Source organism: Tinamus guttatus, unplaced genomic scaffold (genome assembly GCF_059628265.1).
Source record: "Tinamus guttatus ecotype Peru unplaced genomic scaffold, ASM5962826v1 Tinamus_guttatus_pri_ptg000420l, whole genome shotgun sequence".
Taxonomy (NCBI): Eukaryota; Metazoa; Chordata; class Aves; order Tinamiformes; family Tinamidae; genus Tinamus; species Tinamus guttatus.
The window spans coordinates 637,997-647,795 of record NW_028288954.1 but is presented as its reverse complement, the minus strand read 5'-3'; positions in this window follow the sequence as shown (position 1 = coordinate 647,795).

Here is a 9,799-nt window from a genome sequence, read left to right as displayed (position 1 = left end):
ACTGTCCCCCAGGACCTTTTCTACAAGAAAGAGGAGCTGCAGAAAGTGACGAAGAGGAGGAGGATGCTCCCAGACTCTGCTTGGACCCTGGTGAGCAGGTGCCTCTCCAGGGTGGACGTGCCAGGGTGCCCGGAGGGTTCTGCTGCTGCCTTGGGTGTTGTGGGTGCCGCAGGAGGAGCTGGGGGCAGTACCCAGGATGCTCCCCCACGTGCCAGGGTGCCAGGTCCTAGAGTTGTCCCCAGGATGTCCCCAGCGGTGCTGGGTCCCCAGGCTGCCCCTGCATCTGCCCTGACCTACCCGCTCTCCGCAACAGCAGCCCAACATCAAGCAGAAATTGTTGGCCTTGCTGAGACACTTCTAAGTGTTGGGTGAGGTAGGGTGTCCCCCCAGGCACCCATGGGTGTCTCTGGGCCCCTAGGCTCCCTGTGGAAAATGGGGCTCTGCAGATGGTCCCAAACACCCCCCAGCTCCCTCTACTCCCAATATTGAGGTGTCCTCAACTTCTCCCAGATACCCCTGGTATTGGGGTGAATCCACCTCCCTTCACCCCCACAGTATTTGGTTCCCCCCAACCTTTCCCAGACCCTGTCCAGGATTGGGGTGTCCCAAGCTACATTTTCAACCAATATTGGGGTGTCCCAGTTCCTCCCCAGGATTGCAGTGCCCCCAAATCCCTTTGCCCCCAATACTGAGGTGCCCCAATCCCTTTACATCTAATATTGGGTGCCCTAGGACTCCCAGCACCTTTTAATATGGATATGGAGTCCCCAGAGACCCCCATATTGTTGCCAGACCCCCCTAGCCCTGGTGATTCCCTCAACTCTTTTCACCCCTGTCCTGGGTTACCACAGAGCTCTCCAGTTTGGAGGGTGCCCCACAGGTCCCTTTCCCCTCAGTTGTGGGGTGCCACAGACCTCCCCAGCATTGCTGATCCCCCCCCACTCAGTACACCCCTAGTGTTAGGGTGTCCCCAACTTCTGCCAGGCTCCTCCAAATATGGATCTGCCCCCTGCTCCATTTACACTGGATATTGGGGTGTCCCAGAGCCCTCCCCAGTATTGGGGGTGCCCCAGACTCCCTTCGGCCCAGGTATTGTTGGGCCCCAGCTACTTGCACGGCCAATACTGAGGTGCCTCCGACATCTCCCAGACCCCCCCCTGTAGTGTAGGTGCCCACAGTTCCCTTCACCCAAAATACTGGGGTGCCCCAGATACCCCCAACATTGGGGTGCCCAAAGCACCCCTGGCTGCCAGTATTGGGGTCCCCTGGAATCCCCCAGTATTGGGGATGCTCCCAGCTGCCTTCACTGAAAAGTTGGGGTATCCTGACCCTTTTGCGAAGTATGTGGGTGCCCCAAATTCTCCCCCCCCACATATTGGAGTCGCTCCTAGTTTTTTGAGACCCTACCCAATATTTCTCTCTCAAAACAAACAAACAAACAATATTGGGGTGCCCTAGAGAATTTCACCCATAATATTGGGGTATTCTGGACTCACCACCCCAGGTTTGGGTGCCCCCAGCTCCCTTTTCTCCCCAAATGGGGATGCGTAATTTCCCCCCCATATTGGGGTGTCCCAACCGACTGCCCTAATCCCCCCAGTGACCTTTCCCTGCACAGGCTGCAGGAGGAGGACCATAAAAAGCTCATGGATTCTGGAGGAAGCCCCAAAAAGTTGAAGACCCAAGTGAAAAGCAGCCACGAGGAGATGACATCAGTCAGGTGAGGGGCAAGCTGGGGTGGAGGCTGCCTGGCAACCGAGGCTGGGGTTTGGGGTAGAGGGGGGGATATGGGTTGAGTTGGGGTCCTTGGCTCCTGAGGTGTGGGGACATTGGGGTTGCAGGAGAAATTTGTGGTCCCTAAAGTGGGATTTGGGGTCCCCGAGTGGATAAGGGATTTTGGAGTGCAGGAGAAAGGGGGGAAACTGTGTTCCCAAGAGGGCTTGGGGGTCCCTGTCGAGGAAGCAAGAAGGGATCTGTGTTGATGGGGGGATTTTGCATCTCAGGACAGGGGTCATCTCAGGCCCCTGTGTGTCCTGAGTGGTGCCCTCGTTGCCCCAGAGCTGCCAGTGCAGGACAGAGGTGCTCCAGGCGGTGGAGGTGGTGGTGGTGGGTGCACAGGGGGGCACAGCCCCCTGTTGCCTTGTTTCCCGTGGCGGCGGCTGCTGCTGGGCACCCGCCGTGCCGAGTGGCTGGGCTGTCTGCGCTGCCTCCTCGTGCTGCAGGTGCGTCACCTTGGTCGGGGACAGTGCAGGGACACGGGGGGACACAAGGCATTGGGGGCCACGGGGTATTGGGTGGACACCTGGGGCATGAGGGACACATGGGAGATTGGGAGCACATGGTCAGGGACACAGAGGGGACTGGGGACATGTGGGATCAGGGAGACAGAGGGCAGGGAGGGAAACCTAGAGAACTGGGGACATGCGTGGCATGAAGAGTGCAGGACATTAGTAACACATCAGGACCTCGAGGGGACAAGGACATAGAAGGCACACAAGCCTTGCGGACACATAGGGCATTGGAGAAACATGGGGAACAGGAGGAGACATAGGAGATCTGGGAACATGCAGGGCATTGAGAGACACAAGAGCTAATGGAGAGTACGGGACATAAGAGGACACAAGACATGTGTGGACACATGGAGCATTGTCAGGACAGAGGCCATGATGGGATGTACAGAGCATTGGGGATATGGAGGACATGAGGCACAGACCATATTAGGGATACATAGGAAATGGGGAGAATTTGGGTCATAAGGAACACATGAGACACTGGGTGCACAAGGATGATGTGGGGCAAATGGGCCATAAGGGGGAGAGAACATCAGGGGTTCACAGGATATTTGGGTCCAAACGGAGCTTGGGAACACGTTTGCCACCAGGTCCATAGCACATTAGGGACACCCAGAGCATGGGCAGACACATGGGGAATCAGGGAGACACAGGACATCAGGGGACAGCCAGAGCATGAGGGACATGTGGAGCATTAGGGACACAGGACATTAGGGACACATGGGAGATAGGGGGGACATGGGGCACTGGGGACGCATGGAGTATCAGGGACATGTGGGACATTGGTGGGTCACAGAGAACATCGGGGGACATATGAAGCATTGGGTGGACATATGGTGCATCAAGGAGACATGGCAAGTTAGAGACATGCAGGACATTCAGTAACTTGCCGGGGAAGGAGACACGCCAGGGATGCAGGACGTCACAGCAGGGATGGGGGCAGTGGGTCGGTGACAAGACAGGGACAGCCCGAATTTCCCCTGTCCCAGCCGTGGGCACTATGGTGGTCCCTGGGGTGGTGACACCGGTGTGGGCACAGTGTGGGGACACCCTGGGAGCCACCAGCACTGGTTTCCCGGTTGTCCCCACCTCCCTGGGTGCCCCCGCGGATGCTGAGCATGTTGGGGCCCCCACAGGGCTCCCACCAGGTGCTCCCTGAGCAGCTCAAGCAGCTCTGGGTATGAGACAGCCCTTCCCGAGAGCATCGTTGTGGTAGAGATGGCCGAGCGGCAGGGCCAGGTGAGCGTCGGGGCACCCCCGGGTCCTGCTGGGAGCGGGGGGACACGGGGACCCTGTCGGGCACGTGCTGACCCCTCTGCACAACCACCCCTGTCTGTCCCCAGCTTGTTGGGGAACTGCTGCAGGAGCAGAAGAAGCCACTGGTGGCTGCTGTCAAGCTGCAGGCCGAGCTCTTGGACGTCCTCACCCGCATCCAGCACCAGTGAGTGTCACTGCTGGGTCCCCAGGATTGCTCCAGTCACCCTCAGTAGTTTCTGTGTCTCCTCTGTGCCAGGCCTGGCGTGCCCATGTTGCCCATGTCCCCTCCATGTCATCGTTGGGGCGGTCGTGGTCCCCAGGTCCCCCCTGTGCCATGTTTTGGCTGCCCATGGTCCCCATGACCCCATTGGGTGACCCCACCCACCCCAACATGCTCCAACGCTCCATGGGATCCCCAGTGGGTCCCCCCCAACCTGGTAACCCCCTGCACACAGTGGGAGCCACTTTGGGTGCCCACTCCCAACTCAACATGAGAACCGCTGGGTTTCCCCGTGACCCTGCTCTGGGCCCAAAGGGGACCCCAAGCGTCCCCTGCGTGTCCTGAGTGGTGCCCTCGTTGCCCCAGAGCTGCCAGCGCAGGACAGAGGTGCTCCAGGTGGTGGAGGTGGTGGTGGTGGGTGCACAGGGGGGCACAGCCTCCTGTTGCCTTGTTTCCTGCGGCGGCTGCTGCTGGGCACCCGCCGTGCCGAGTGGCCGGGCTGTCTGCGCTGCCTCCTCGTGCTGCAGGTGCGTCACCTTGGTCGGGGACAGTGCAGGGACGCGGGGGGACACAAGGCGTTGGAGGCCACGGGATATTGGGTGGACACATGGGGATGAGGGACACATGGGAGATTGGGCACAGATGGGATCAGGGACACAGGGGGCATGTGGGATTAGGGATACAGAGGGCAGGGGAGGGAAACATAGAGAACTGAGGACATGCGTGGCATGAAGAATGCAGGACATTAGGAACACAGCAGGACCTCGAGGGGACAGGGGCACAGAATTCTCATAAGACTTTGGGTGTGGGAATATATAGGATAAAAGGTTCATGAAGGTAACGTGTTGAACACTGCAAAACTAGGAATGAGGAACTGCTGGTGAAGCAGAGGAGATCCAGCATTGGTCACTGGGATGCTGACGCTCCAGGATTGGTGGGTTAAGATGTGTGAAGGTTATATAAATACTCAACCCTGGTTGGGTATTTATACCAACCCTTCAGCCTTTGGCTGAAGACCATTGGCCCATCAATTACTCTACAGTGCTTATAACCTACTTTCCAAAGGAACTTTGTAGCATACCCCTGGCTGCCAGTATTGGGGTCCCCTGGAATCCCCCAGTATTGGGGATGCTCCCAGCTGCCTTCACTCAAAAGTTGGGGTGCCCTGACCCTTTTGCCAAGTATGTGGGTGCCCCAAATTCCCCCCCGCCCCACATATTGGAGTTGCTCCTAGTTTTTTGAGACCCTACCCAATAGTTCTCCCTCAAAACAAACAAACAAACAATATTGGGGTGCCCTAGAGAATTTCACACATAATATTGAGGTATTCTGGACTCACCACCCCAGGTTTGGGTGCCCCCAGCTCCCTTTTCTCCCCAAATGGGGATGCGTAATGTCCCCCCCATATTGGGGTGCCCAACTGACTGCCCTAACCCCCCCAATGACCTTTCCCTGCACAGGCTGCAGGAGGAGGACCATAAAGAGCTCATGGATTCTGGAGGAATCCCCAAAAAGTTGAAGACCCAAGTGAAAAGCAGCCAAGAGGAGCTGACATCAGCCAGGTAAGGGGCAAGCTGGGGTGGAGGCTGCCTGGCAACCGAGGCTGGGGTTTGGGGTAGAGGGGGGGATATGGGTTGAGTTGGGGTCCTTGGCCCCTGAGGTGTGGGGACATTGGGGTTGCAGGAGAAATTTGTGGTCCCTAAAGTGGGATTTGGGGTCCCCGAGTGGATGAAGGATTTTGGAGTGCAGGAGAAAGGGGGGAATCTGGGTTCCCAAGAGGGCTTGGGGGTCCCTGTCGAGGAAGCCAGAAGGGATCTGTGGGGTTGGGGGGATTTTGCATCTCAGGACAGGGGTCATCTCAGGCCCCTGCATGTCCTGAGTGGTGCCCTCATTGCCCCAGAGCTGCCAGCGCAGGGCAGAGGTGCTCCAGGCGGTGAAGGTGGTGGTGGTGGGTGCACAGGGGGGCACAGCCCCCTGTTGCCTTGTTTTCTGCGGCGGCTGCTGCTGGGCACCTGCCGTGCCGAGTGGTCGGGCTGTCTGCGCTGCCTCCTCGTGCTGCAGGTGCGTCACCTTGGTCGGGGACAGTGCAGGGACGCGGGGGGACACAAGGCATTGGGGGCCACGGGATATTGGGTGGACACCTGGGGCATGAGGGACACATGGGAGATTTGGCACAGATGGGATCAGGGACACAGGGGGCATGTGGGATTAGGGATACAGAGGACAGGGGAGGGAAACATAGAGAACCGAGGACATGCGTGGCATGAAGAACGCAGGACATTAGGAACACAGCAGGACCTTGAGGGGACAGGGGCATAGAATTCACATAAGACTTTGGGTGTGGGAATATATAGGATAAAAGGTTCATGAAGGGAACCTGTTGAAGATTTCAAAACTAGGACTGAGGAACTGCTGGTGAAGCAGAGGAGATCCAGGATTGGTCACTGGGATGCTGACACTCCAGGATTGGTGGGTTAAGATGTGTGAAGGTTATATAAATACCCAACCCAGGTTGGGTAGTTATACCAACCCTTCAGCCTTTGGCTGAAGACCATTGGCCCATCAATTACTCTACAGTGCTTATAACCTACTTTCCAAAGGAACTTCGTAGCATACGACAGTTTTCTTCTGCCTGAATTTGTGACACATCCGAGGATCCTCACCTCCCTCTGCATCACAAACCTCAGCTTCTTCTGACAATGATGATTCTATAAAATGAAATAAAATGGCAGAAAGTGATGTTTCACCTGTTTATAACTCCAGAAAGCAATTTCAAGTGTCTTTTCTCAATGCACAGTACAAGGGAAACACACACAGTAGCTTTTTCAGGACACAAAGTGACAAGAGGGTAAGAGTACCATGTTGGGTTTATGACTTTTCTTTGAAGGATATGTACATTTATCTTTTTATACTTCTCAGTGGAGATCTTTAAATTAAAATCAGTAAATTTGGATATGGAAATAACAAAACTTAAAGGTTAAGTTTTTGATAAAACAGTGCAATGAAAGAAAGAAGTCATTATAAACTAAACTACAAGTAGAAACAGATTTATAAAAAGTAGACCTTCTGAAGGGACCCTTTAGCAGCCCATTTGTAATGGGGCATTGACAGAAATGGCAATGAGCAACTGAAGTGGCAAAGAAATGCAATGTACACAGGTTACATGCATGCAATAAATGCAGCAAAATGCACTTGCAGAAGAAATTTAAATCAAAGCTGAGTGTGTGTGTATAAATATATTCAAGAAATTGTATCTCATTTATATGCAGTCATTTAGCCCTGGAGAGTACCTGTGCACATAACCTACTTTCCAAAGGAGCTTGGTAGCATATGACAGTTTTCCTCTGCCTGAGGCCGTAACGCTTCTGAGGATCCTCACCTTCCTCAGCATCACGAACATCAGCTGCTTCTGACGATGATGATGATTCTGTAACTACAGCAGGAGGATACACTTCAGAGGAGCTCTCATGCACATCTCCCTTCCTGAAAATTCTTGCTGTGCTGCACAAAACCAGGAAAACTGCCCCACTATTGCTGTAGCAAGAGCACTGTTTCCCATGCTGAGTAATACTGCCCATTTACTTGACTTCCCACCTGTCTGTGGCATCTGTTGCCTTTTATTTGTGTCAGGTGCTCTGCATATTTGTGACTTGATTTTCTTGGTTTCTTTTAAGCAGGGAAACTTGATGCATGCTTCCAAGAAGAATGAAGCTGCTGAAAAAGCTTATGCAACTCAGGTGATAGGTTAATTCTGGCTTTAAATTATCTTTACTTCTCACAGAAGTGAGCTAAACTACTGATAATTTCCCTGTGTAACCTATCACCTGAGTTGCATAAGCTTTTTCAGCAGCTTCATTCTTCTTGGAAGCATGCATCAAGTTTCCCTGCTTAAAAGAACCAAGAAAATCAGTCACAAATATGCAGAGCACCTGACATGCACGTACTTTGTGCCTGTATAGAAACTTTATCAAGGCACTGCATATACACAAAAGATCCAATTTTTCTGCTCTACTTGAAAAAAAAGGAATTTAGACCTAAGCAGGAAGCTACAAAGGCAACTTTCTAGCCTGCTCACAAAATGAAGTGTTCAGCATCCCAAACGAAGAATTCAAGTTACCAGCAAAAGGAGGCAATAAGGATTGCTGTGTGCTTCAACAGCAGCTCCTCCAGGGGCACAAGACTACTTAAGATGACGTGCAATGCAGGCACAGCAACAAATACACAGAAAGCAGCCACCAGGAAATGTGGTTTAGAAATTAGAAGGCTTCAAAACCCTAAAAAGGTAACTCTGGAAGTGGCTTTTAATCAGTGAATATTCTAAAATGGGCTTTAAGTCGACTTAAGAAAATGCTTACATGCTACATTTGCCTTTCACAGCTGACTAAACTACACGATACAGGACATTCTTTGTAAAGTGAGGAGATTTTAAGAAAAAAATACAGTTCACGAGGAATGAAAGTTTGAGTCACGTCACACTGACAAACACACGGAGGCATTGTACAGTGCATTTTATAGGCTGTAACTTAACTGAGTTTCCAAACTTCCCCCCCGCCCCCAATGATCAGAAACTTAACTTAGGAACGAAGGCTGAAAGGACAGACAGCTTGGCTGTGCTTATGTGATGAGAGGCATCGGGCAGTCTGTTTGCCTCTTTAATCCCCAGTCACAATTTTCAGTAAGTTTTGAAGTGAATACCCAAGTCCTAGTAAGTCTGTAAACAGTTTGTCCATTCAAAAATCACTAAAAAGCAATTCAGGAAGCATGGTGTAGGATGTATATGGTGGCATTTCAGTGCAGCTTCACATTTTCTAAAGATGAAAATTCCACCAGCCTTGGAGAATACTTGTGTTAAGAACGAAGTTCTTATTCCACTGCTATAAAATTGATCTTACTAGTGTTTATTTACATAGGAAGGCTCTTATAACGCATTCAGTTTTAATATCCTTCCCTTTCAGTTTTTGCATTGTAACAAAAATTTACTCAGCTCTGTAATTTCATTCCAAGTTAAACCACTGAAAATCAGTGAAACCTGCCAAACTCCCACATTTCATTTAACAATCTATTCTCACAACAGCTTCAGCTGACTTCGGCCAGTGAATTCCAAACTTTGGGGGCTAAGTGCAATAGAAGGGCAAGGGTTTACCAAGTGCAACCCTCATCTAGAAGTCAGCCTCAACAGAGATCCTGGAGATCCTGGAGATCCTTCCAGGTTGCTGTTACTCACCTTCTTCCGCTTCCTCATTGCTTTTGTCCTCATCTGCTGTCAGGTCTGGGGACTGCGTCCGTAAAGAAAGAGGATGGGGAGAGAAGGGAGAAAAGAATCTCTGCATTAGTTTGTCAAGAGTAGTTTATCACTGCAAATGCGCAAGTGTGCAGATAAGATCTCAGCAATCAATAGAAAGAGGGATCCCAAGACAGGTCGGGAAAGAGGTAGGATTTTTATAAGAGCAGAAGATCTTCTCTGGAAAAGTCAAGGTCATTGCACTTCTAGGGTGCTGACATGAAAGTTAATGTAATCATGGTTCCTTTGCAGAGTTTTAGCTGCAGATTTAGCACAGCACCATTCACTGTATATGCTATTACACTTCCTTTTTAAAGGTATTAATTGACCAGACATAGGAAACATAGGAATATATTTCCTGGAAAAGTTAAATTCCCTGTCTAATGAAAAGGATGGAAGCACATCTGAGGACGATGACACATCTGAAGGCGGTGGAATCATTTCTCCAGCTGACATTGAATTGTCTTCACTGAACTGATGTCTTGAAGAAGGTTCCTAAGAAAAGAAGGAAATTCAAATTCTACCCGGAACTGCGGAGACCCAGGGTCTGAGCCGTCCAAAGCTGAGTGTCCAAGGCCAGAGCACAGGGACCCAGAGTGCACGTCTGTTTGATCTAGAGGTATATACACATATACACACATAGACACATTGTCTGGATGCATGAAAACCTGCTTGGCTTCAAAACAGAGCCAGGGAAAAAACTTCAGCACCTCCATAGGGCCACCAGGTTCCACCACTCCTGACAAACTT